The sequence below is a fragment of the Sarcophilus harrisii genome, chromosome 1 (assembly GCF_902635505.1).
Source record: "Sarcophilus harrisii chromosome 1, mSarHar1.11, whole genome shotgun sequence".
In the NCBI taxonomy this organism is placed as follows: Eukaryota; Metazoa; Chordata; class Mammalia; order Dasyuromorphia; family Dasyuridae; genus Sarcophilus; species Sarcophilus harrisii.
In genome coordinates, this window is record NC_045426.1 from 493944351 (window position 1) to 493969670 (window position 25320).

The 25320-nt window shown below is 35.1% G+C and overlaps 1 long non-coding RNA gene across 1 annotated transcript in view; it reads right to left on the reverse strand.

Annotated features, from left to right (window-relative positions):
* Positions 1-25320, reverse strand: part of LOC111719073 — a 150972-nt gene that overhangs the window by 109652 nt on the left and 16000 nt on the right. Inside the window, exon 2 of the long non-coding RNA XR_004230973.1 lies at positions 18922-18989. This is a non-coding gene — a long non-coding RNA (uncharacterized LOC111719073). The remainder of the gene's footprint in view (positions 1-18921; positions 18990-25320) is intronic.

The following is a 25320-nucleotide window of genomic DNA, read 5'->3' on the forward strand; positions in this document are numbered from 1 at the left end:
CATTTGAGGTTTTCTTGGCAAAGATACTAGAGTGGTTTGCCATTTCCTTCTCCAACCCATTTTATGAGATGGGGTTAAATGACATGCCCAGAGCCACACAGCTAGTATCTGAGACCAAATCTGAACTCAAGAAGGTGAGGCTTCCTGACTCCAAGAGTGACACTCTATTCACTGGGACACCTAGCTGCCCCTTCTTTAGAGACAATAAATTGCTTACTACTACATACCTCTCCCAACACTTGCACCTTAGAAAGGAAATTCTCCATGGTCATTTAGCAAGTAAAGGCTAATATGAATTTGCTCTGTGTCTTTAAGAATGATACCATAATGATTTCAGAAAGGCCTGGAGACACTTACATGAACTGATGCTAAATGAAGTGAGTAGAACTAAGAGAACACTATACATAACAATGATGATAGATGTGGCTCTTTTCAACCATGAGGTGATTCAGGCCAATTCCAATAGACTTGTGATGGAAAGAGCCATCTGTATCCAAAAGGAGGATTATGGGGACTTAATGGGGATCACAAGATGGTATTCTCACCTTTTTTGTTTATTGTTTGCTTGACTTTATTTTCTCATTTTCTTCCTTTTTAATCTGATTTACCTTGTGCAGCATGTTAAATGTAGAAATATATTTAGAAGAACTGCACATGTTTAATCTATATTGGATTACTTGGTGTCTAGGGGAGGGAGGGGAAAGGAGGGGAAGAGAAAAATCTGGGCACAAAGTTTTGTAAGGTGAATCTTGAAAACTATCTTTGCATCTATTTTAAAAATAAAAAGCTATTATTTTAAAAAAGAATGACGCCTTAAAGATAACTGTACACTGTTGTGTAACATTTACACAAAGCAACCGTGTTATCTCTGAGCCTGGTAATTTAAGCCTCCTCCAAGTTCAACTAAATCTAAATTTCCCTTCAAAACAGCCAGGAGAGATTGAATTTTTTAGATTAAAGATATTTTTCACTAGGAAAGTCAAAGACCTAAGAATGAGATCTGCTCCACCTTGATGGGTCTAGATAACTTTGTATTGCTAATAGTTATCATCTAATAGCCTGGGAGATTGAAGGAGAGAATTCAATTTAAAAAATGCTCTTTCCAGGCTTGAGTTCATATTTGTGTGAAACTGGTTTTGAATAGTTACTTTATTGGGGGGGAGGAGAGGGATTGTGGGATTGTCACCATATAGCTGAACTGAACATCTCAATTCTTTAATTGAGCAATTTAAGCCAACCAAGAGTTAACAAGAGGAATCCCAACAGTGAGAAAATGCAAAGCAAAACAGGTCCCTGGAATTTTAAATTATCTAAAACTGTTAATATGTATGGCATTTGAAAGTCCTCCAAGAAGTGTCAAACTTTCAATCCACCCTACAGCCAGCAAAACTTCTGAGTGTTAGTCTAAGTCAGATTAAAATGTAATTGGGAAATTTTCAAACTAAATAAATAAAAATACAATACCACATAGATAATGTTAACTTGTGCTTCTTTAAGTCAATATGAGGCCAGAAGTATTGAGATTATATTTGAAGTTGACACCACTGGCCTATAGGAATTGTACCACATCCACTTGTATTGTAATTCTTTGGTGCAAAGTCCTTCGGGGAGGCACTTAAAAAGATAATACTTAATTCTACCAGAGAGCTCAAAGACCCAATTAAAGTCCAAATGATATTCTGAGAACGGGCAGGGGCTCTGTATCAATTTTAAAGTTTCCCAATCTCTTTCAGTCTTTGTCTCTGTCTCTCTCTCTCTCAAATTAATAATGAGAAGCCTCTGTTAGGTCCTCCTCCACCTTGGCAAAAATGATTACAATTTGCAGTACATATGCATATACAGGACATATACTGACCTATATCACTCTACCCCACAGGATTTTTCCCTGATTGGTCAATTGCTCCTGAAATCTTGATTTTCAAGAAAGGGTCCAGGCCAGCCATGTTTACCCTTTCATTCCTCTAAGAGTTCTGCTACTAACTCTACTATGTCCCTGAGCAAGATTTTCAGCTCCCTTGTATTTGTGATACTCTTTCATTAGAATATAAGACCCTTGAGAACAGGAACTATCTTTTTACTTGTATTGTATTCTTGCTGCTTATCACAGTGCATGGCACACAATAAGCTACTTAAGAAATACTTATTGACTGCTGTTTACTAGAGGATTCTCTGTCTCTGTGTCTTTTTCTTTTATGTATTTTGTTTTTGTTTTTTTCTTGAGAGAAAGTGAATGGTTCTGAGCTGGACATGGCTAATAGTGATGGCTGCCTTGTGGATTTGGGATGTCAGAAGCTCTTCTGTCCCTCAGTGAGACTCAGTCAGCACAAGGAAGAATTTCCTGCATTGGAGAGGAAGATCTAGTTGATGGGAAGGAAGAATAGAAACCTGGGTATAATTGGCTCCTTTGAAGTTACCAGAGCCGTCCCAAATGGGAGTCTCTTCTGGACCTTTTTAATTATGAAGGACTAAATTCCTTCATTTAGGAACATTGACCAGCAGCCCCACAGACGCAGCAGGGCAGAGCAGGCCATAGTAATAACATCACCCACAGTACTTTTGCTGGCACAAGAAGGCAATAGCAAATAGGCCAGAAATAAACTGAGTCAAGTCTAGCCACAGGAGAGATGTTGGAGATCTCAACAGCGACCAGGGAGGGACGAGGGCAGAAGGGGAGAGCTGGGTAGCAGTAGTGTTCAAGACCGTACTGAGACACGTAGGGGAGCATCTGATCCGTAGGCAGACACATAGAACTCAGCAGCAATTGTCAGCAAGAGAAAGCCAAACTGCTCTGAGAGGCAAAGGGCTAGCAGGACAGCTTAGAGAAACAATGGTAGCTCCACAGCAGCAAAATGGGCAGCGGGATGAGAATCAAAGACTATTAGAGAAGTGTCATCAGTTCTGCTGAAGGCTGAATGTGGCGGGTCCTGTTCCTGATTTTGGCCACCTCTTTACAGAAAAAAAAAAAAAAAAAGATTCCCACTATGGACTATAAATTTGGCAACATCCATAACATGGACCTGATCAGTTAGACCCAGAATCTGATCCTTCCAAAGGTCATGGGGAAGATAAGAATGGAATCTTCGATTTCTGATCTTTGTTCTCCCTTCAAGTTTATAAAGTTTCACTTCTAGTTTTTCCTGTTCTCTTTTAGTACTATCTATATCAAGTTTCTGAAATTGCAGAAATCAAAATTGATCAGTATCAATTCTAGAATGATAAAAAGTCTACAGAAAACCTGAAGGGGTGTGGTAGGAGTAACAAACATCGCCAAGTCTTCCTTTATGCAAGTTAGACTAGCTTTTCCTTCAAAGGTACTGGAGCCATCCAAAAGACTTGACTGATTTTGGGAACTAGAGGTCTGGGCTGCATTATTTCCTGGGTGTCTAAATATGAGGCAACCTGGAATTCCAGATGCTCTTTGAGCCTGACTGATGGACCAGAATGGACAACTCAGGAATCAGCTTCCCTCTGCTAAATCAACCTGGTGTGTCCTCCAGGTATAGCCTTGTGAAATCTTTATTTCCCTAAAATAACTAGGTAAATCTCCTTTTGTTAAGTGCTGAATGATTCTTGTGTGTCTCATTTTGTTCCTATATCACACATAAACTACCAGAGGACTGCCTTGAATCAGGTCCAACCCAAAAAGCATTTAATAAATGCTTGTTGAAGTGGATTGATTTGTCAAGAAGAATCAAATTTCTATTTCTACTTATTCAGGAGAAGCTTTATGGAGTAGCAGAGAGGTTAGTTTTACTTTGGAAGGAAAGAGAGTATCTGGCACAACACTGAAGAAATAAATTCTAAATAAATGGAATAGTATGGATTCTTTTATTTAAACATTTGAAATATATATATATATGGTTTTTCTTTTTTAATTAAAGTTTTTTATTTTTAAAATATGTACATGGATAATTTTCAACATTCACTGTTACAAAACCTTGTGTTCTAATTTTTCCCCCTCCCTTCTCCCCATCCCCTCTCCTAGATGGCAAGTGATCCAATATATGTTAAAAATGTGCAATTCTTAATAGTATATATTTTTTAAATGGGTAATGATAACCATAGTAACTCTGTCCTAAGTAAACTAGAATATAATTTTCTCTAAAGGATTTGAAGATACATACATTTTACTTAGTAATCAATTTCAAAAGCTCTTTCTAAGATGTAACTTCTTCTTGTTCTGTATTTTGACTTCCATTTTCCCTTCACATTTCATCTTTTTAAATTGTCTGTTTGTAGTTAAATTGGGCAAATTTTTATGCAATGGAATTTGATAATAAAGAGAAGTGATTCTTGAATATAGTATAAATGGAGGAGAACAAATGCTTGGAAAAATGAAAAAATTAGATAACCCAAAGTCAGTTCTACAGTAGAATCTCAGTAATTCAGTCTTTATAAAGTTGGAATCTGGAGTAACTCAGCTTGGTTGGATTGGCATAATTTTACTTTTCCATTACTAGTCAGAACAAATATTTCAAACAATAAACAATTATTAATCACCCACTTTATGTCAAACACAAAAGAAAGAAAGGAAAAACAGATTCCACAAGGGATATTTGACCTATTTAAGAAAATGGATGTTTTAAGAATTTTAGAAATTCTTAGATGCAACTACATGTTACTGTCTACAAAATAATTTAATATAACAATTGTTAAGGCATTTGAGAGACAAGAAGTGTGTTCTAACGGGCAGTGTGTAAACCTAGGAGTTAGGAAGGCCTGGTTTGAAGTGCTGGCAATCTTACCCCTAGGCAAGTCACTTAACATTCAGTATTCCAGGCAAGTCTCTTAGAATATAAATTGTAAAGCAGGTGTTGATATGCACAGTTAAAAGGAATTTCTTCATATACCACGGTAATCACAGATCCACTTCACCCTCCAAAAATGTGCTTAAGGCAAACCTGGTAGTAATTCTACTTGCACACACTGGTAACAATTCAAACTACTTTATAAATATATGAAAGTAGTAAAACTGCTTTTCTTTATAAAAATACTATAACTGACTTTTCACTAATTCACGTTATTTTTCCAATTAAGTCTGAATGAGTGAGATTTCCCTGTATTTCATTTTGTAATATATTTATACACATTTATTAGAATATGAGGGCAACTAGGTGGTTCAATAGAGAGAGTCCTGGGTCTGGAGTCAATAAAATCTTAGTTCAAAAATTACCTCAGACACTAGCTGTGGAATCTTGAGCAAGTCACTTAACCCTTTTTGTCTCAGTTTCCTCTTCTGTAAAATGAGCTGGAGAAGGAAATGGTTAAACCATCCCAGTAGGAAAAACCCTAAATGGGCTTATACGGATATGTGTATATAACAATGTCTTTTGTCAAAGTGTGGAGGGGACACTGGTTTTCTCAAAGCCCACACTAGTGAAACACCATCGCTGACAGATAAGGTTTCAAATGGAGAACAAAGAAGCAATTAGATGTCTGTTATCAGAAAATCTGCCTATAACACTCATCGACCCGACTGACTGGCAAATGACTGAACTGCTGAGCCACTGTAAGTAACCCTTAAAGAGTAATGACTAGCAATACACCCCTAAATATCATACAGCTCCTTCAAGTATTAAAGTAAGAAAATATGAAATCCACAGCACTCCAAAAAAGTAATTTCTGTAAACTTGCCAAAGTAGGAAATTCAATTTAATCTTAGCCTTGACACAATTTCTCCCTCATCCTTCTTCTATCAATTAATTAATCAGCACGTATTTATTAGATATCTACAATGTGCCAGGAGGAAAGGAGAGTGAGAGAATAGACAGAACGAGCCTTGGAGCTAAGACATACGACATATGATGGTGTGACACTGAATAAGTCACCAATTCTTTCATTCCTCTCGGCTGCCATCTACAATTAAAAGGATCAGAGAAAATGCTTAATTTTCAGAGTAAGTTTCCCTATCTGAGGTTTCCATGTGCCAGCAGTTCTCAAACTTTTTGGTCTCAGGCCCACTTTATACTCTTAAAATGTATTGAGGACCAGCTTTCACGCTCCCCAAGAGTTTTATTTTATTTGGTTTGTTTCTGTCCATAGTAAAGTCTATATATTATTATGAAAAGTTTTGATCCCATGGATCCTCTGAAAAGGTATCAAGAGCCCCCAGGTGTTCCTGGACCACACTTTGAGAACTGCTGCTCTGTACCAATGAAATCACAGATTTAGTTTTTCTCCTTAATTCCAGAAACAGAGTGATAACATTTGGGACTCAAACGCAAATGATATATGATCATTACTGAAGCCAACATCAAAGTAAGCATACCTGTTCTCTATGTTGTAAACTGAGGAGGAAAAGAGGATTCTGTTCTGAGATTTTAACAAAGAAATGAATGAAGCACAAAAGGTGACATCAATAAAATGGCCAGTTTCATAGTATAATATATATCATTACAAAAACAAACAAACAAAAAATCCCACCAATCTCTCTGCATAATGAAATAATTTTGACTTCATCCCTCAAATGTACAATTAAAGTATTCAATAAAACAGCAAAAGTTCAGTAAAAAATAATGAAGGTGATTTCTTGAGATTCTTTGAAATAAGGTTTAATTCTGTAGACTTTTTAGATGTCAAGCTTTAGTTGGGAGCATCTTATTTTTCTTTTTAATTATTTACTTTATTTCATAATTTATTATTTTAATTAATTTTTAAAAATTATTTTTATTTTATTTGATGAAAATAATGTTTACAAAACTACAGTTATAGTTTTAAGTTTGATGATGTGTTAGGCTTCAGATTTCTCCTATGGACAAATAGTTCTGAAATTCCAATTATAATTATATTAAGAAAATAATTACTTTGACTCCCATTGACTAGATTTAGAGACAGAATAAAAGAAAGTTTATGAACAAAATAGAATAAAATTTTTAAATGGATATTTATTGTGCCATTTCTAACAAGGTATTTCACTGAAATTTCAAGTACTTGAAAGCCAAGTCCTTAACAATGTAATAATACATTTGACTTTGAAACTGTTTGGGGGTTGGTAAGAGAAACTTCTGACAATTCATGCCAACTTCATTGAGTATATTTAATATGCACAAATTCGTTTAGCACATAAAATTTATACTTGTGCAATACTTATGCAATTATATTTGTGCAATATAGTTGTGAAATCAAGTAATTCATCACGAGCATCTTAATAGGCCTTCCAAGTCCAAGAAGTTACTAAAAAACTTTTATTTCCTGAGTTTTCCTTCTAATCTTCCTTTCCTATTCCTATTTTGCTTTTTTATCTCTTTACTGTGCTTCCTGCTGAGTGTAAACAAACCTGAAGGCATAAGAACTATTTCTGATTTGGGGGCCAAAGTTAGGCCTGCAGAAAAGGGAACACAACTCTTAAAGAAACATTTCACACTTACTGAGGCTGCAATGGAAAGTAATTGCTTAGCACTTTCAACTTCATCACCTGTACTAAAGACTTCCAGAAAGAGGTCAGTAAGTAAAAGAGAGTTTTTCTAAAAGTAAAGGAAGCAACTATTTTTTTCATTCATTAGGGAAAGAGGAAAGTGGAGAAAAAAAATACATATAGAAAAAAGATTCAAGGATCTTCGAAATTGAAGCATCTTACTTTTTTTCTTCATAAGTTTACCAATAATTCTACAGAACCTATTTTTAAAAGTTCTTCTATTTGTAGATTTTATATTTTCAATTACATGTAAAAACAATGCTTTTAAAATTTTGAGTTCCAAATTCTCTTCTTCCTTTCCTCTCTTCCCTTTCCCCCTTGAGAAGGCAAGAAATTGATATATTATACATGAGCATCAAAAGTTCATTTTAAAGTATAATTATAGTCACACTTTTAGACAGTAAGATTTTACTACAAATGTATTGTTTTTTTCTCTTCATTTATTTAAAAATACTTTTGTTATATCTTTAAAATTTAACCTTTTATGAGATCCTGAACCCTGCCAAGTATTTAAATTTCTTGTCGGGTATTTTTTGGCTCTTGAACTACATTATAAAGTCAAGGATTTTATCTAGTCTTCTCTACTCTGACTCTCCCTTTTTCCTCCTCCTGGGTCTAACATTAACTTTCAAAGAGCCAGCTAGGTGGCTAGAACACTGAGCCTGGAATCAGGAAGATGGGAGTTCAAATGTGGTCTCAGATACTCACTTAGCTATATGATCCTGGGAAAGACATTTACTCTGACTAATCCAACAGCAAAACACTGGTGTCTTTGCCAAGAAAAGTCCATCCAAGGTCACAAAGAGTCTGACACAAATGAACAAAAAACAACCTTGATTTTTTTCTTGCAAACATTTCTGAGATTATAATTAAGCTAAATAAATCAGTGAATTTAACAAGATAAAAAGCTGAGGTAAGAGAAAAACAGAGAGATAATTCTTCTCAAACCCACTCTTTTTAAACATTAAACTTCCTAGGAACTTCTCTCTTTCAATAACCATAACTATATCATCTGGGTTGTACTTAATATTACTTGTATATCTTCTAGTCAAGGCATGTAAGAACACCAAGTTTGGAAGCAGACAACTTAAGTCTAAATCTCACTCCTTATGGTTACTACAACGGAATTTTCTTTCTGGATCTGTTTCCTTGTCTGTAAATAGATACAATACTAGAACCTACCTAACAGATTTATTGTGAGGATTATTTGAAATAATATATGTAAAATGCTTTACAAAACTCAAATTCCTACATAAGTGTGACCTATTATTAGGGGATTGGGCTAGATTATCACTATAAATTAAGATCCTATGTTTTTATACTAACTGATCTTCTGCCCTATTCCTAGATAACAAGAATTATCTGGTTAATAATCTTTTTATCGCTCCAAACCCATTATGGACACTTAACCAATGATGGAACCAGTTTTGTGTAAGCAGCAACCGATAGAGAGATAAGAGACAGAGAATTTCTTTAATATATCCTTTATTTCATATTTTAAATCTGAAACTAGATTTCCTTCAGAGTAGAGTGGTTATAATCGCAGAGAAAGACAGCTACAATAAAAGCTCTATTATCTATATAACCCAGCATGTTGAGGAACAGGGAAGGTTTGGAAAAACCAGAAACTTCAGTTAACAAAACTTAGCTATCTTATTCCAGAGAGATCCCACTCTATGGGAACCCTAAGAGAAATCTAGCCAACTGACTTTGAAGTCCTTTGGATTCCATTGGACTTCTTTGGACTCCATTCCTTTGGGGTCAGAATGCTGAGTTCACCTTTTTCACCAGAGCAAATTAAGTAGGGTCCAACCATAGGATCTCCGAACTTATTTTTTTCAATAACTTTTCCTTCTAAGTTCTAAGCTGCATGCCTCAGAACAGACCTTTTCTTAATGAACCTGATTAGTAGAGATCTCTTTCTCACATCTTCCTAGTGTCAGCTCTTCATAATTACTATAAATCAGAGGATTTGACCTTTTTTGATCATGAACCCATTCGATCTTTCTCAGAATAATGTTTTCAAAATGCATAAAATAAAATGAATTTCTATTGAATTCTGAAATAAGTATGCAGTTTTTCTCATCCAAGTTCTTAGGACCTTTTTAAATCTATCTAGGGATCTCTTGGGGAGGGAGAGGAAGTAGTGTCAGATAACAGTTTAAAAATCAAACTTTTTAATTTGGAACCATGCCCAAAGGACTATAAAACTGATGTCCATCAGATGGGGAATGGCTGAATAAGTTATGGTATGTGAATATTATGGAATATTATTATAGTAAAAGAAATGATAAGGGCTGATTTCAGAAAAACCTGAAGATTACCTGAAGATAAAATGCTGCTGAGTGAAATGAGTAGGACCAAAAGAACATTGTACACTGTAACCACAGTTATACAATGTACAACCACAATGTTGTAACCACATTATGTGATGATCAACTGAGATGAATTTGGCTCTTTTCAACATTGAGGTAATTCAAGGCAAGAAAGAGCCATCCACATCTAGAGAGAGAACTATGGAGATTTAATGTGGATCAAAGCATAGTATTTTCACTTTTTGTTGTTGGTTGATTGTTTGTTTTTCTTTCTTGTGGTTTTTGATGAATGGGAAATAATGTTTGGAAGAATTGCACATATTTAACCTATATTGGATTGCTTATTGTCTAGAGGAGGGGAGAAGAAGGAAGGAGGGAAAAAAATCTGGAACAAAAGGTTTTGCAAAGGTGAATGCTAAAAACTATTTTTACGTGTATTTGGAAAATAAAACTATTACTAAGTAAAATAAATCAGCTCTAAATAAAGTTCCATACTAATTTTAATTATCTGCAGCACCAGTAACACAAAAATGATTAAATTTGGAAAATATGTTAATTTATTTTGGTATATTTTTATTTGATTAAATATTGACTAACATCCTTTATTTGCTTTAATATTAACCTACTTAAAATAGGAAGATAAATCTGTATACCAGACACAAAAAACAAACAAAAATAAAAACCTTCAAAAACCTTATCGAAATTTATTCTAAAGTAACACAGAAAGGAATTTTAGATTATCTGCATCACTGCCCCACTGCTGTGTGCCAGCTGGACCTTGCCCTTCCCAGGGCTGGTCATCCCACTGGGGCTGGGTCAAGTTCAGAAGCAGGTCATTACCATGGAGATATATGCATGAGGATAAAGGAGGAGCCAGGACTATGTTGCCATCGAGGAAGATCCTGGCATCTTCACCAGGGAAACTCAAGCAGAGATCTACATCATAAAGGTATGACCGGCATGTTGGGCAACAACTGGCACACAAGCCATTGCCTGCTTACTGAGCTATAATCCTAAAGCTGTTCTCAAGTTCCTGGATATCCCCTAGAGCAGTGGTTCTCAAACTTTTGTTTTCAGTATCTTTATCCTATTAAAAATTATTGAGGATCTCTCCAAAGAGTTTTTTGTTTATCTGAATTATATTTATAGACATTTACCATATTGGAAAGAAAAACTATTTTTGAATTTGTAGACACTCTAAAGGGGTTTCAGAGTTCCCCAGGATTCTCTAGACCATACTTTGAGAACCACTGCCCTAGAGCCATGACCTACAGTCCCATATTCAATCCATGTTGTTTGTTGTTCAGTCATTTCAATCATATTAACTCTTCATGACCATATTACCATCTATTAATGCAAATAATTGAGTGAAGTCATGAGTTTAGTAATGTTTGAACTGTATGCCATTCAGCTAAAGACCCTAAAATGGGGAAAAGACATATTTATGAATTTAGTTCAAGAGACAAAACACACCCATCAAGAAACCGAAACATTCAGTATATGCTTTCATACATATCTCACAAGAATGTTCTAAGACTAAAATCAAAGATATTAAAGTCTAAAATTAAAGGGATACAGGGAGAAGCAAAAACACAGCCCCAGCTGCCCAAGGGGCTCACATTCTAATAAGGCAAATAGAGAAGTTAACTAGTTTGTTCAAAATCAGAGTAGTAGCAGAGCTAAGAACAGGGGAGTCTCTCTGCCAAATTAAGATTTTTTTCCCCTTAGGTGCCTCTTATCTGTCCCCTTCCCCAAAGTGGCCAAAACATTTATGTTACTGGGGGAAAAAAAAGGTTCTTGCCTCTTTTAATTGACTGCCCTCTTCTCCACCCCCTTTTTTTGAACAGGACTTGAAATGGCATTGGGGTACAAAATTTTTTCATGGAGAACTGCTTGGGGACACTGAGAGATTAAATAATCTGCCCGGAGTCATTGACAACTGGCAGAGCATGGGCAAGTCTGAGTAACCATGACATAGAGCCTCTATTAGAGAAGATACAGGGCTGTCCTTAGATGGAAGAGGCAGGAACACTTGGGTTTGAGTTCTGTACTTGATACATATTAACACTCTGACCATGAACATGACACTTAATGTCTCAGGTCCCCGAAGTGGAGGATTAACTGTGTACCTTCTTGGTAGACTCCTAGCTTAATTACTCTCACACACCAAATGCTAAATTCAATTGTTTCTACCACCTGAAAGAGACTAAGAGCACTTTTATCCCTCTAAATAGCAGCACCCTCTAAATATTAGCATTCTGATGCAAAGAGTCAATCACTCTACTCTAGTTACAACTCTGGAACAGAATCCTACAAAGCACTTGGGAGTTACAGTAACTGGTGAAGGAGTAGGGGAAAAAACAAAGAGCAATTTATATCAGAGAGGACAAAGAAGGTAAAAGTATTAAAGAAGGGTGGCCAGCATTGCAAAATTCATGCCTTTTGCCGGGAATATACAAAAACCTAGAAGTAGCACTACACAATTACTTGGAGTCAGAATTCTTAGATTCAAATTCTAGTTCTGTTTCTTATACTATAACTGAACAAGTCACTAAACTTCCCAAGATCTGTAAAATGAAAAAATGTAATGTAAAATTGTAAATTGTAAAAACAAAAATGTAAAAAAAAAGGACTATGTAATTTTTTAAGTTCTTTCAAGCTCTAGACCCTATGATGCAATAATATAAGAAATTTTATGGTCATATGCTCAAAAGAAGTTTTAGCATCTATTGTGAATTTCTACACATAACCACCCCCTTTCCCCTCAATAACCTTAAAGAGATTATTTCTAAACATCATAAACAATCTTCATATTGCATGAAGGTACACTTAGTCAACATTACAAATTAACACACTTTTCTTAGGAAGAAAAAAATCAGCCCCCAGAAACTTTTCATTAACCTAGGGAGACAGTATAGTTCGATGGAAAAAACAAAAATAAAAACAAAAACATACTAGACTACTTCTAAGACCTGAACTCTAGAACCAGGTATATCACTAAAGTTAGCACTTTAAACTTTAAACTTTAAACTTAGCACTTAAGAAAAAATCTAGAGACAACTTTAGATAGAGTCTATGTGTGTTTTATAACACTTGTCAACATTATAAAGTGTTTAAAATTTGCAAAATATTTCACATTACTTCACTGGATCTTCACAACAGATGATTATATAGATGAAAAAACTGATACTGATAGAGTGACTACCTAGGACTACATAGTATATATAAGAAGGGATTTGAATTTCAGTTGTCTTGTCTCCAAGTCCAGCACTTGTATATCCTCCTTCCCGCCCTCTAGGACTTTGATAAACTTAAGGGCAGGTATCTTGCTTCTCACTTGTGTGGCAAGTTCACTGCCCTTCCCCCCCCCCCCCCCCCCCCCCCCCCCCCCCCCCCCCCCACTACAGGAGAATACCCTCAAGCAATGGGCAACTGTATTGGAATGAGAGTGACCATTTTCCATTGGTAGCAAGAAGAGGTCAACGTTTTTCAAGATGATGACACCAATCTCTTAACTGATACCCATAAAGAAAACCTTGTCAATGAAAATACTTTCTTTTTTGGCCAACTTGCTTAAAGACAAGAAATACAAGTTTTTTTTCACCAACATATAAGTTCTGCCTGTAGTTAAATTGAGGATATGGATAATTACTTCCCCCCCTTTCTTTTTCTTTTTTCTTTCTTTCCTTCCATCCCTTCTTGCTTCTTTCTTTCCTCCCTCCCTTCCTCCCTGTCTCCTTTCCTTCCTTCCTTCTTTCATTTCTCCCTTCTTTAATACTTATACTGATGAACAGCTGGAGTTCAACTTTCACTTAACTTTTTTGGTACTGACTGAGGCACCAAGCTATAGTAAGCAGGTGTACTACACTTGTGTCTGCCATCACTTAGAACAAACTCAGAAAGTAAGAGAGGCTAGTGGGGAGACTAAATGATACATAAGGATCCTTATGGGCACATATCAACTAAGAAAATCACATTAATATTATCTATATTCTACTGTATTTTTCTTTCTTTTGTTAAATATTTTCCAATTCCATTTTACTCTAGTTATGGCTGACTGGGACTGCTGCGGGCTGTATGTCTGTTGCCTTTGATTTATAGAAATATAAAGAATAGTGAGGGCAATAATGACAGAAGCTATTCCTTTATGGCAAATTCAAAGAAAATCAAAGGAAATTTTGTAAATCATAAAGTGCAATATTAATGTGGACTATTACTATTAGTTGTAAGAAGGAGCAGTAGAAATAGGGAGAATTGTGACAAGAGTTTTCTATTCTGATTACCATCTCTCTTGAATGTATCTATTTATTTACACATTGTCTCTTGTCTGAGTTCCTTGGGACAGCTTTTGTTTTTATCCCCAGCTCTAACTAGGCATACAGTAAGAGACTAATAAATGCATTCTGACTGACAATTAAAGCTATTTGCATGGAGCAGTGTTTTTACATTATTTCCTTTGATATTGGGTGAGATAGGGAGTGCAGATTCTTATCATCTCCAAATTACAGATAGGAAACTAAAGTTCAGCGTGGGTATGTAACCTGTCCAAGGTTACTCAGTTAAGTCTAGAATCCAGAATTTGTGACTAATTCCTAGTCAATAAGAAATTCAGAACCTAGTGAAATACTGAACAAAAAGGCAATGCCAAATGAAATTTCACAATGGCAAAACAGTTCTCATGAACCAGGGGCAACCGTGATTATGCTAATCCACTGAACACTCCACCATCTTGGAAATATCTGGTTCAAGATATCTTAACAAGGCTGCTGTGAAGGTCAAAGTTAATAATCAAGGTGAAATAATGCACTTTGAAAATCGAAAGTTTTTATTTCTAGTCATATGAAAAGATGCTCCAAGTCATTATTAATCAGAGAAATGCAAATTAAGACAACTCTAAGATACCACTACACACCTGTCAGATTGGCTAAGATGACAGGAAAAAATAATGATGATTGTTGGAGGGGATGCGGGAAAACTGGGACATTGATGCATTGTTGGTGGAGTTGTGAACGAATCCAACCATTTTGGAGAGTAGTTTGGAACTATGCTCAAAAAGTTATCAAACTGTGCATCCCCTTTGATCCAGCAGTGTTACTACTGGGATTATATCCCAAAGAGATTATAAAGAAGGGAAAGGGACCTGTATGTGCACGAATGTTTGTGGCAGCCCTTTTTGTAGTGGCTAAAAACTGGAATGAATGGATGTCCATCAGTTGGAGAATGGCTGAATAAATTGTGGTATATGAAAATTATGGAATATTACTGTTCTGTAAGAAATGACCAACAGGATGATTTCAGAAAGGCCTGGAGAGACTTACACGAACTGATGCTGAGTGAAATGAGCAGGACCAGGAGATCATTATATACTTCAACAACAATACTAGATGATGACCAGTTCTGATGGATCAGGCCATCCTCAGCAACGAGATCAACCAAATCATTTCTAATGGAGCAGTAATGAACTGAACTAGCTATGCCCAGAAAAAGAACTCTGGGAGATGACTAAAAACCATTACATTGAATTCCCAATCCCTATATTTATGCACACCTGCATTTTTGATTTCCTTCACAAGCTAATTGTACAATATTTCAGAGTCTGATTCTTTTTGTACAGCAAAATAACGTTTTGGTCATGTATACTTATTGTGTATCTAATTTATATTTTAATATATTTAACATCTACTGGTAATCCTGCCATCTAGGGGAGGGGGTGGGGGGGTAAGAGGTGAAAAATTGGAACAAGAGGTTTGGCAATTGTTAATGCTGTAAAGTTACCCATGTATATATCCTGTAAATAAAAGGCTATTAAATTAAAAAAAAAAATCGAAAGTTTTTTTTTTTTTTACTGTTACTACTATTACTAACTACTACTACTACTACTATTACTACTACTACTACTACTACTACTACTTAAAACTGAGAGTAATAGTTCAATATGTATATTGGGCTTAATGACCCATAAATAGCTCTCTGCACTTTCCTTCCTTCAAATTCATCTCCATTCTGAGATTGTATAGAGAATTAAGATTTCCAAATTCAATTTCTTATTACTCAGTTAAATACATAAGGAGGAACATTCATTAAAAATATATATATATATATTATTGTTCTTTTCTCTTTTGAAAAAATCAGTCATTTCCTAATGATACTCTCTTGTCCTCATAAAAAGCAGTGGGTAGAGCACTGGACAAGGATTCAAAAAGACCCAAGTTCAATTCTAACTTCAGATACTTATTAGCTGAGTAATCCTGGGCAATTTATATAATCTCTATTTGCCTCAAAATTTTCAAATATAAAATAAGGTTAATAGCACTTACTTCCTAAATAGTTATTGCTAGGATAAAATGAAATATTTGAAAGCACTAATCACAGTGCCTGGCAATATATATCTATATAAATATTTGTTATTTCTGTCTTTCCTTCCTTCTATAGAATCTTCCTATGTGACAAATATGCATAATCAAATCAACACTTTGGCTATGTCTGAAAATATATGACCTAACAGCCCCTCTAATTTACCATATTTTTTCTTGAAAAATAGGAAATGTATTCCATATTGTTTTTCTGAAATTATATTTGGTCACTTCATTGATCAGAATTTTAAAGTCTAGTGATATTATTTTACTTGCCATAATAATGTAAATTATGGTCACAGCATAAATTGTTTTCCTGTTTTATATCAATTCATATCAGTTTTCTGAAGTTTCTCTGAATTTTTCATAGTCATCATTTCTGATAAATTCATTCTTTCAGATTAATGGTTTGACTTCCTGACAACGAGTCTACTTTCCTCAAAGGATTTTTCTTGATGAATATTTCTACTATTTCCATGCTACTAGGACAGAAAAGAATGACAAAAAAAAAGATACCTAAAAACCTTTACTTGTTATGATGCACAAAGTAATTATGCAAGCTTTTGCTTCTAGCAGTCTTCAGCACCTTTCTCAATTAATAATTATTACTGAGCTGTACAAAGGAACTATTATCAAATTGGGGGAAATAAGACATTAAATTGGAAGAAATTGGAGACCAAGTCAATACTAAATGTGTGATACTGACTGCGAGTGCTAGATGTGTCTAAAGAAGGAAAAGGTCAGTTAGTGTGATCTGGAGAACAGAATTATGAAAACTTAACATCTGTGACACAATCCAATCTTCTATGCAGTGCAGGAATCCTTTATATCACATCTCTGAAAGAGTCATCTGATCTCTGAAAATCAGAAATGGAGAGTCCCTTACCTAGTAAAGTGGCATATACTATTTTATGCAACTATAATTCTTATAAAATTCTTCTTTCTATAAAGCCAAAATCAGCTCTATATTTTGTTACTTCCACACATAAATCCTAGTTTTTCTTCTAAAACTACATAGCATTAGTCTACTTATACATTAAATATGTTGAAATACTTGAAAATAGTTATCATCCTCTAAGTAGTTGTTTCTCCTCTTAAAATATGATCACTTACATTTTCAAGTAGCTTATTCACTAAAAATCCCATATTATATTAAAAATGATACTTGGAAATGAGCAGGACCAGGAGATCATTATATACTTCAATAACAATATTATATGATGACCAGTTCTGATGGACCTGGCCATCCTCAGCAATGAGATCAACCAAATCATTTCCAATGGAGCAGTAATGAACTGAACCAGCTACGCCCAGAGAAAGAACCTCTGGGAGATGACTAAAAACCATTACATTGAATTCCCAATCCCTATATTTATGCCCACCTGCATTTTTGATTTCCTTCACAAGCTAATTGTACAATATTTCAAAGTCTGATTCTTTTTGTACAGCAAAATAACGTTTTGGTCATGTATACTTATTGTGTATCTAATTTGTATTTTAATGTATTTAACATCTACTGGTCATCCTGCCATTTGGGGGGGGGGGGGGGGGGGTAAGAGGTGAAAAATTGGAACAAGAGGTTTAGCAATTGTTAATGCTGTAAAGTTACCCATGCATATAACCTGTAAATAAAAGGCTATTAAATAAAAAAGAAAAAAAATGGTACTTGATCCTACACAATCCTTTGGGAGGTCCTGCAAACATTATTCTCATTCTACAGATGAGAAAACAGGTTCAAAGAGGTTATGGAATTTTCCCAGCTGGTATGTATCTAAAACTCAAACTCACTTCTTCTAATAGCCAGACCAATGATCTTTCTATCACTTTATGACAAGTCTCATATATTATATTTCTTCCATCTTGGGTTCTTTCCTCTGGATATGATACAGCCCATGTCCCTCATAAAATGTGGTACTCAGAATTAGGCAAAATTCTGCAGCTGTAGTTGGGCCAGATCAGAGTAATGTGGACCATTTCTTTCCATTATTTGAACCCTAGTAGGAGCAGAAGGCTCCTTAAAGTAACACAACTCAACCTGGACCTGAGTAGACATCCAAGACTCAGATAAGTGGGAAAGATGAGGGCATTGAAGACAGACAGAATAAACAGAGCAAAGGCACAGAGATTAAAATGATTACATCTCCATATATTAAATACTGTTCTGATTCCTGTTCCCTCTTTACTCCAGATTTCTCTTCCACACTTTATTTCTCAACAGAAGACAATTCAAGCCTTGACATAATGAATGAAACTCTGATACTATTGGACTCAACTTTAATCCATATTATCTGTTCATTTTTGAATTAAAATTATATTAGAAAAAATGTTATAACTATTACCATTGGGGAAAGCAGTCTTGTTGACATTTGGTCAATATATAGTCACTTTGTCATCACAACTCTTGGGAACATATATAAATATGACATGATCATTAAGATAACTCTCAGATTTCTCAGCTCCTAAAACCATCTCCAAAAAGGCCTGGTTATAATTGTCAAACTTTTACTTCTCACTAAGTAAAATATAGATTAAAAAAGAGAGCTCTAGCTTGAAACAGTTACAATATGTTAATATGAATATATTCTATTCCATTAAAGGAAAAAACTTGTAAGAGAATACTAATATTAGAAGGCAAATTATTTTTGTTATTGAGTTCATCAGACTGCATCATTTCATCTAATAGTTTTCATGTTCACAAACAAGAGGTGGAACTTCATTTTTCCCCCTAGCAAACCTAGTTTCTTGGAAATCACATGAAAGAAAATCCTAAAAACATAGTTTTTCACCATAATATAATGGAGGTGGAGGATGGGAAGGGAGAAATGGGGTTATTATTTACCTTCAATGAATTCAGTAGTGATTTTATGTTCGTAGTTCAGATGATAACTTATGTGAATTGGAGAATCTCTAAAAAAAAGAAAAGAAAAGAAAAAAGTAGGGGGTGTTATTTAAATTTAAATTTTTAAAAATATGAATTTGGTAGCATTTAAGACAAAAAAAATCTGACAATACTGCTCAAGCTGCCATACTCTTACCTCCCCCCCCAAAGTAATAGATTCATTACATTTTATTTCCATTATTTTCTCTTTCCCCTTCATTTCAAAGGAGATCATTTGAATTGCTCTAATCTGAAAAACAACAATAAGTGTAGCAAATACTTGACAATGAAGATGGAAAGCCTCTAAAAACCTGTTACCTTAGAAACGGCAAGAACGCAGAAGAATAAGAATCCACTGTCAGGACATCATTTCAGACTCCACAGATTTGAGGCCTTAAATACAGTCAGCTTTCATTAGTTCTTTGTTTTTCCCAGCAGGTCCTTGGACTTTGAAACAAAACCTGAATGACAGCTATGAGCAATTCCAGTCTAGCTCCTGATTAGCTATGCCAAACAAAACAACTCTAGGCAGGGTAAACTTTCCAGGCATCCAGGCATCTGCAACCAAGCCTGCAGACCGTAATTCCTCGGTGAGATTTGAAGAGGAAAGGATAAGACCTTTCTCCCATTCACCTAGAACTACTTCTCTGAACTACAGTGCTTCAGATTAAGAAGGCTCTGTGTGTGTGTGTGTGTGTGTGTGTGTGTGTGTGTGTGTGTGGTGTGGTGTGGTGTGGGGGGCACGGAAGGGAAGGAGAGAGAGAATAGAAGAAAAGGGAGGGAGAAGAAAGGGGGAATGTTGGACTTGTTTTCTTTGTTATACCTTTCAATTCAGTTTTCTTCTAATGTTTAACCAAACCAGAAAAATCATGGTATCTTGCTCCTAACAATATATATTGTATACCAACCAAACACAAGACCAAAAAATAATTTCTGAGATTCCATCAAGATCAAATGGAGGAGGAAGTGAATGCATTACAAATATGCTTCCCCTCCACCAACCCCCCTAAACATTAGAGAACAGTTGTATGATGGGATTGCTCTCCATATGGATTAAAAACCAAGATTGTGTGCAATTTGAGGCTATTAACTTTTGTAGCATGCTCAGGAAAAATTAATTACATCAAATCACATTGAACTGTGGTCACATCTGCTACTTACTTTGGTCCCTAAGGAACTAAACCATAAATAGATCTTCTCTTCCCCCCCCCCCTCCTTATATTCAGGCTGCTGAGCTCCACCTAAGGAGCATACCTACATCCACACACAAAAAAGATCAATTTATATCAAAGAAATTCATTTCTATAATATTTATTGGAAACCTGGATTATTAGTTAGAATTGGTTTTAGAAAACCAATGTAGGTAAATAATTGCACTAAAGGTCTTAGTTGGCAATCCAAATGTAAAAAAGTAAGAGATGAAACTGAAAGGTTAACCTAAAATTTCCTTCATACCTCCTGAAGATCATTTTTATTTCTGAAGATTTATCTTGGCTCCCTTGACCACCCATCAAGATGCTGACATTGAGATTTGTTCTTGTCTCCTGGAAAAGTGACACTTTTAGCCCACGCACTTATCTCTGCTACCTCTGAGAATGAAAGTAATCTGCCAAGAATATAACCCATCCTTCCAAAAAATCTGATCTGCATTCATATTCTTTAAAAGGCCATAATTATTTTTTAATATTTGAGGTAAGGAACTAAGTTTCTAAGAATCTTGCTTACAGCTAAATGTGGCTGGGTACATATTGCACTTCAAAACCTTATTTGTCCGAAAATTTAAGTTCTGTTAAAAAAATATGCTTTCATTTAAAAAATGTAAGCAATGAGACATACATTTTGGGTATTTTGTTCATTTAATATCTTCCCCCAGTTACACTTAAATTGTTTTTTACATTTGTTCTTAAAATTTTTGAGTTCTAGATTCTCTTCCCCACTCATAATTAAGATACCACTGAGATAGATATTTTTGATAAGTCTGAGGAAGAAAATACTTCAATTTAATTTCTTGGCAACAAATGTTGAAATTCTGAGTTACATCTAAAAATATTTCATCCACTTTCTATTCTAGTCCTAACTCTCCATTACATTTTAGAAAGCATCCCTCCCTAAAGAGACCTTCAAAAAAATTGTTTTCAGAAGACAATGATAGTGACCCTCAGAATTACCAGAAAGCAATAAAGGAGAGGTCCCAAACTCAACCTGCTGATTCAGGGCAGTCAACAGAAGTCTTATCTATAAAGAGGGGTAATCAATTGTTTGACTGAAACAAAGGGCAGCTCACAGGAAATCAACCAGTAGGGGACAGATGGTCACCGATTCAAGTTTCACGGGGGGAACACTCCAAAAACAGGTTTAGAAGGCATTTCAGTTACCTGATAACAACTAAGCATAAAATAGAAACTTTTTTTGCCACTTACAACCTACTGCAGAGAGTACCACCCCCCCCCCAAAAAAAAACAAAATCTGCTAAAACAGGATGCTTTTTTAAAAGCTACATTAAAAAGGTGGTGGGATGGCATTTAATGAAATGAAAAGGTCAACAGCCTAGCCTGGTTCTTGACTACAATTTTCTTGAAGCTTATCAGGAAGGAGCCTACTAACCAATGAACCTTTAAAAATTCTGTTCTGAGTGAAGCCCATTCATATTAATTTGCTATCAGTATTGTTCTTTTGAAGTCCTTTTTTAAGACAGAAATTAACTAAAATGAAATTGTGTATTACTCTCAATTTATAGGTTAATCTATTCTCACATTTTCGAACCCCCTATTCAGCTTGCAATATGATGTCATGTATAAAAGCTCAATGAAGCTGTCAATTATAAAATATCTAATAAGAGTAACTGTAATAATTCATAAGGAAACACTTTAATTTTTATCTAAGAAATAGGTACCCGAGATTGTGTTTTGATTCCCAGAGTTCAAGTAGTACAGGGTAGATTGTTTTTTTTTTTCCTCCTAATCTAAAAAAACAGAAGCAGAAGCTTGGGGAAAGAACAGTCATTCCACCCCCACCCCCACCCCCACCCCAACTCTGAGTAAATTACAGATCCTTCCCATATCCTAGGCTGGTTGAGAGAAACTAAGTAGTCCAAGTGGCTCCAACAAGTCTGTGATCAAAAATAGGGGATGGTTTGGGGGATTTGGAAGGGAGGGGTTGGGACTAGAGAAGAGAAAGAGTAATGATTAGTTTTAAGAATGTTGCCTACATTTTCCTGTTCCTTGTCAGGAAAAAAAAAAAAAAAAACTCTAACAAGAATCCTGGGAGGAGGGAGATAGGAGAAGGGAGAAAAAAATCAGACTGAAATTAAGATTAGGATCAAGAGAACAAACCAGTTTGTTTGACCCTATATCATAGAATCTGCAAATTGGAAGACTTTTCAAAAAATGAAGTTTATTCTCCCCCCCCTACATTGAAAAACAATTTTAAAGTATTATTTTTAAAATACAAAATAAGGTATTAGGAGAAAAATAACATTTTCAAAAATAGAAAAAAAAAGCATTTCCAATTGCATTTGTCTCCAAACAACATAATAAATGCTTAAGAATAAATTTAAAATTTTCAGGAAAAAACTTCTGATTTCTCTTAATAACAGACACACACATACATACACATAAACTATCGAAAAGAGATCTTTCTTTGTGAAGACATCACTGCCATATAAATACTGAACAATATTTATCATCAAGTAAACTAAAATCCTTTATTGAATGGTTATATATATAAAACATAAACACACACATATATGTATTTTCCCTTTGCAGATTATTTTAGAAATGCCAATAGAAGATAATGTTTTATTTTTAGTATGCATTTTATATTACAGTACCACTGTACTAACATTTACATAAAGAAAGATCAAAGTGTTTTACAATATAATCACAGGCTAGTAGTGCAATGACTGAAGGCAGAAAGGACTGTGAAATATGCAATCAGCATTGGCTCACACAATATGGCTTGTTTTATTGCAGGGAAGAGGAAAATACTGCTTGGGACAGCAGAGAATATCTCTTGAACAAGCCTCAACACTCACTTGTGGTATCTTCCTCCTCCTGCTCTACCAGAAATGGCTGTACAAATGAACCTGAATGAGCTTCAAATTTCTATCTTCTGGCTCAAAGGTGACAAGGTGAGCTAGCTCTATGTGTAAATTGTTAACAGAACACTCTCAACCACTACTGAATTTAACTCTGACTCCCTTAACCCGAAAACTCCAACATGTTTCTACTGGGAAATAATTTATAAATAAAGTATCAAATTAATCTTTATCAGTGACTTTTAATATATATATATATTTCCTCTCTTCAACTTAATCTACATTTCTCTTAACTTCAACAGTGTTTTTCTTAACAACTAAAAAATTTTAGTACTTGGAAAGGTGTGTCATTAACCCTATTTGATTTAGCAGTACAATTGCTTCCCTTGGAACAATAAGATGGAACCAATACAAGGTACAATAAGATAATAACATGGGGCACCACATCTGTGATGTGTCTTAGAATATTCAAGATAAGTTTCTTTTAAAATAAATATTTTCTTAGAAAGCATTGCTCATGACCGAAAACTGATAGACCTATTAAAAAAAAAAAAAAAAAACTTCTTAGATAAAGAACAGTGGTGCTAATTGGATTTTTTTTCTTTCCTTACTACATAAAAAAAAAAAAATTTACTTCAATATGTATGAAACAAAAAGAAAATTACTCCATTCAAATTAAAATCCTCTACCTTCTGAGATCTTCTTAAGAGTCTTTAGATCAATTTACATTTAAATGAAACACACACAAAAGCAGCTGGACTGTCATAAACCACACATTTTTTAAAAGAGATTTAGCTCCCTCTATTTTAAGCTGAGAGAAAATTGTCAATTTTCAAGGCTTTTAATATGGCTTAATTTTTCTTAAATAACCTATGATTGGGATCCAGATCTGCATTCTGATGCTTTAAATCTCTATATAAGCTTCATGGGAAGGACATAATAAGCAATCAGGTCAAATGCTAATTATGTTCATACACACCAACCTAGAGCAGTTTTCCCATGCATGGAGTTTATTTTTTAATGAATAATTTAACAATGAAAGATGAAGCAAATCAGACACTAAGAATGTAACAATAATGAATATATATTATAAGTGTTGGACTTGGAGTCATGAAAACTTGGATTCAAATTTTTATGTATTTGTTATATATTCATTTACTAATTAGTAGTGTGACCATGGACAATTCCCTTAAACTCCCTGCATTTTAATTTCCTTAGCTGAAGAATCTGGCCATTCTTTACAGCAGTATTAATGGTACCTTTTCTCATGGCCAACCAATATACTGGTCCAACAAGGGGAATTGGCATATTCCTTGCTCCTCCCATTGCTATCACTATACCCTGCCTCAAATACTATCTCTCAGCAACCTCCCTTCTCTGAAGTTCAGTGGACCAAAGAATTCACCTTCTTGGCTCTTCTCTAAAAAGTCCTCAGTTCATTTTCTCTCCCTTCTCAGTCAAGATTTCAGTCCTCCTCTCTACCCTAGCCCTTGCTTTTGTAGTAGGGAAATTCAAAATAGTTTTTGGAGTTCCCCAGAATTATTGGGGAACCCTGAACTCTCAGTTCCTCAATTTTCCTCAATCTACCCAACCAATTTATTCTTTCACTCTACCTCACACACAAACACAGAGATAATCATATCTTTGATTTTATCATCACTCTACCTGCAAGTGTTCTTCCATGATCAATAATTCTGAAATTCCTTTATCAAAAGAAAATGCCTATCATTTCATCTCTCCCCATATCTTACAACTTATGCTCCATCTTTATTGTGACTTCCAGACCCTCTACTCTTCAGTATTCCAGCAGATTGCCCCCACAAATTTCATTACCATCATCACCCCAATCCTCAATTTCTCTATATCTACTAGTTTATTGTTGCCCAAAAAGGATGTAAGTCAACCCAAGTATTATATAATAGAAGTGATCACAATTCCTCCACAAAGGTCCATGGATATATAGAATACATGCATGCATGGAGATAATTCTCAACTCCTAATTCTCCTTTATCCTATCATCTAATCAGTTGCCAAACCTTGTCAATTGTACCTCCAATAATCTCTGGTATTCATTCTCTTTTCTGTACCCACATGTCCACCACCCAGTTTCACACCATAGTCCCTTTTCCTTTGGACTAAAACAGTCTCTTAATTGTCCTTCCAGTCTCAAGTCTCTCTTCCCTCCATTCCATCCTCCATACAGCTGCCAATGTGATATTCCTAAAGTTGACCTTGTCACTCCAAAATTCAGTAAACTGCAGGGCCTTGGACCTAACACAAACTCTTCTCTGGCATGTAATACCCCACACAGCACAGCATCAAAC